Raw genomic sequence first — 3,919 nt, 5'->3', positions numbered from 1 at the left:
AATTCGAAATGTGCTGCTAGAAATCTTTATTTTAGACTTTCGCTTGTTTACTTGTTCTTGGCAGTGTTCTTCCTGCACTTCTTTCCTGCGCGAGGGCATTTGATGTGGTTCCTCGTTTTTCAAATAAAAGAGAGGTATATCTCACAGGAGTACCTGTGAGATACACCTTATTTCATTTCTGTTTTGCGAATTTACGCGTCTTCATGGCGAACGGTAGGCATTATTCACGTTAGTACTAGAAAAAGCACGCCCCCGCCCCACTTATTTTCGTAGAAAAGTTACCTTGCGTTGCCACCCCCCACCTAAAAAAAATCCCGGGTACGTGCCCGATGTGCACCTACACACACAGATATACAAACACACACACGAACGGGCATATAGGGAGTAGGAACCCGCTCGATTCCCCGAAATAATATCCTAACTACGTCCGTGGTTTGAACAACTCAATAGTTCGCGAGCAAACGCGCATTACTTTGCAACAAAATGCGGTGCAATGTTTTTCAGCAACCATATGGAGTTTTCTCGCTAAGGGCGGATGGCAAGCAATGTTTTAAAGGGTGTTTAAAGAAAACTTGACCCACGTATGGTGGACAATTATGTGAGCGCATTTTGTCTGCTGAAACCAGACGAACAATGATCGTCGCCAAGAGAGCTATCGTGCCTGCAGTTGTGTCAATGGCCGTTAACCATTACCGTCATTCATCACTAACCATGGTTCACTGCAGCTGAGCATTTTGATATATGCGTTTCAGAAACGTAGATTTAAACACATTTGAAATGTTCACATGCGAACATTTTATGCAAGCCTTATTTTTACGATTCAATCATACCGCAAACTAAACAGCTGCTTCGTAGCAGTAACTCTGCAAGTGGAAAAAGATTCAAGGTGCACGAGCTTCCAGATCAAATTTATTTCGTACAAGGGAATGGATGACCAATGACTGGAGCTAGCAGGGGAAGAGTGTTGGTTCTTGGAGCCTTGGAGCGCAGAATTCAAAGCAACTGGAAATACAACAAGCTAGTAAGAGCAGCAACAGGTTATTTTTATTGCACTAATGAGATAAGATGGCTGGCTTGCAAAGTCACACATTGCAGACTGTATTATGGCAAACATATTTTTTATCTCTTCATACTACTCAGGTTAATTTACTATAACACAGCGCTTATTGAACACACAAAAAGAATTTTACAAGCCTCACGTCGACTAGGCCGATAGAACAACCAAGATATTACGGGCGGTATATGCTGAAGCCATGACAGCTGTCTCATAAGCGGGAGCGCGTGATGTTTTCACTTACTACAAAACAATGCACTCTGGCACATCAATCAGCGCTACATGAAAAATTAGAACGCCGACAAAAAATAAATAAGAAAGACAGAGGAGAGGAAAATCCGGGTGCAGCGGGCGAATTGTACCTGCTAGTATATGCTCTGTTTTCGACACACTGTTCTAGACCCGCATAGTCGGAACTATCGCACAAGCAACACAACCAATAGGGCGAGTTGGTATGCTAACGTTCTTGGCATATATGTGCAGCGTGACACAGACGCGTCGTATCATTCTTTGTCGCTTGTCAGTGTCGCGCTGCACATATGCGCCAAAAGCATACAAGTGAACAACCTTTCATGTCAGCCGTACGCATTTGAGCGTATACAGGAGTGTTACTCGAGATAAATGCTGCTTTGGTTAAACAAGCCCAACTAACCTCTGTAAACAAGGCGAATGCACCTCGCATATGCAGGTCCCTTTCGGAGCCGGCCGGCGTTGGCCGCCCATATGCAATAGCCATGCCGGTCTCAATAGCCATGCCGGTCTCTGTCTCCCGAGGACTCCTCACCTGATGCGGAGTACAGCTCTGTGTCCTCGTTATCGCTCGATGTATTTGCTCGCTTCCTCGAAGCTATGTTCGCGGGTGAACGGGAACCGGGAGGGGCCTTGGGATGATGTACATCCATCACCGCGATGTAGGGGGCGGTAGACCCGACAAGTGCAGTGAGAAGTCCAGAAAACATAGAGACGGGCAAGATCCTTGCTCACAAAATGAGAAACATGTTTATATAGAGAGCGAATTTCCAAGTATACTGCGTTTCCAGCACATGTCCATCTTTTGCTGAGACATTCCACTTCTACGTACTCACATGAATTTAGAGAGTGTATGTCTGCAGAAAAAAGTTAAACGCATTTGGGAAAATAGGCTGCAACATGCACGTTGCCCTATGTATGCCTGGATCCATCATTTTCGAATCAGTAAAAGATCACAACGTAGCGCAAAAACATTAATTTATCGCCTCATCCAAGCCGCGACGACAATACCAGAGTGCTCGAAATCCTTCCCGGCGCATCAATATCTACCGGTTGCGAGGGCCTCGGCGTGGAAAAGGAGCCGGCCACGCCCACCTCTTCAATTACGCTCTTTCCGTGTGATTGGGGCGGCCGGAGAAAATCCAGCAGACGCGAGCAAAGCTCGGATGCCCTGTCTGTGGTCAGAGTGAACGCGTGAAGAGGCCTTACAGAACAGAGATGGAATGAAGGCAATGGTTTTGGTTTTCATGTTAGCAATCCCACTTTTCTTGGCGTCCACACCGTTGCCCAGGAGAAGTGCACCCTGCAGGGAAGCGGGCTTACGAACCTTTGCTGTGGAACCGGCCAGGCGCCAAATTCTGAAATAATTTGCCACTTATTAGAGAAGTGCTTTAAATAAACTGGCCTAGGTAGATGCTTCGTGAACGAAGCGCAGAATACAACAAATTTTGTGTTTTTACTTGGATTACCTCATTACTCAATTTCCACTAAAACATAACACATTTCGCATGTTTGCTTGTATGCAGACCTATTTTCCACTTGCACTTGTGCGTCAAGTTCAGTTTTTGTTGGTTTTGCGGCTTATTGCCTCAGCAAAAAAATTTCCGAAAAGGCCAGTACTCATGGTAGCGCTTTACCTGCTAGCACCCTGTCAGAGAAAGCATTTCCCCTTGCAAGCTTGAATATGAATACAAAGGACATAGCAAAAAATGATCCTCAAGATATTGCATTTTCGCGTCTTTTGGTCATTCCGGAATATACAAATGGCACTCGGTCATAGAAAAAGGTTCTCGCACAATAGATTTAGTGGGACAAGCAGAGTATCAAAGTAATCGGAGTTAAGTTGTTAGAGAGGTATCTCACATGGTGGAACTCATTGTGCGGTACATCTGGCAGACAGAGGCCGAGCTTCGTATTGCTCCACTTAGTCTTTCTGCGTCCATCATCAGCACAAAATATTGCGAGCAGTGGTTCTATTTACTTAGGGTAAAATGCATTGTTAGGCAGGCGTTTTGAAAACTAGGCTCATGTATATGCGCACATCCATAACTCAAGGTGGATGGACGGCTATCACACAGCTGCGTCTGGAGCATTATTGTAGAACCTGCCTTCTTCGCAAACCTTGTCACAATGCATCTGAGTAAAAAAAGAAAAATGTTGGATGTAGTGTATCTTCTCAACATAATAACTCCCTGTTCGTCGGTACGTTCGCTATAAAGAAAACTTCAAAAAGAGGGGGAAATCTCAAAGTAGCCTTGAAGCTGCCTGTCTTTTTCCAAATAATATTTCCTTGAAATTACACTTTCACAAAAGAAGAGATTTTGCAATACAGTGGACCCCGCATTTAGCGAACCCATATAAAGCAAGTTGATTATATTGAAGACGCAAAACTTCCTGACCGATACTCATGTCAAGTAACGAACTGAACGTACAATATATCGAACTCGTGAGGCCCGCTGTCCCGTGCCACAAGGCTGCTTGCATTCAGAAAACGAAGCGTGCCGCAAAACGTTTTTATTTCTTTCTAGCAATTTCAGGGCATGCCTGCGAGAATGCTATCAATCGAAGATCCTATCAAGTCGCTTACACATGTGTTGCTGCGTCATTTACACGTGC

General features: G+C 44.8%; 1 long non-coding RNA gene across 1 annotated transcript; it reads right to left on the bottom strand.

Annotated features, from left to right (window-relative positions):
• Positions 1 to 902: 902 nt before the first annotated feature.
• On the bottom strand, positions 903 to 3,244 carry LOC129383150 (uncharacterized). Its single transcript, XR_008611060.2, has 4 exons — positions 3,167 to 3,244; positions 2,631 to 2,661; positions 1,707 to 1,838; positions 903 to 1,002 (listed from the first exon to the last, which is right to left on the bottom strand). It is a non-coding gene; the product is annotated as an uncharacterized lncRNA (long non-coding RNA).
• Between the last annotated feature and the right edge of the window lie 675 nt (positions 3,245 to 3,919).

Source organism: Dermacentor andersoni, chromosome 3 (assembly GCF_023375885.2).
Source record: "Dermacentor andersoni chromosome 3, qqDerAnde1_hic_scaffold, whole genome shotgun sequence".
Taxonomy (NCBI): Eukaryota; Metazoa; Arthropoda; class Arachnida; order Ixodida; family Ixodidae; genus Dermacentor; species Dermacentor andersoni.
Note: the sequence above shows the minus strand (reverse complement) of the source record. Positions and strands in the feature narration are given on the sequence as shown.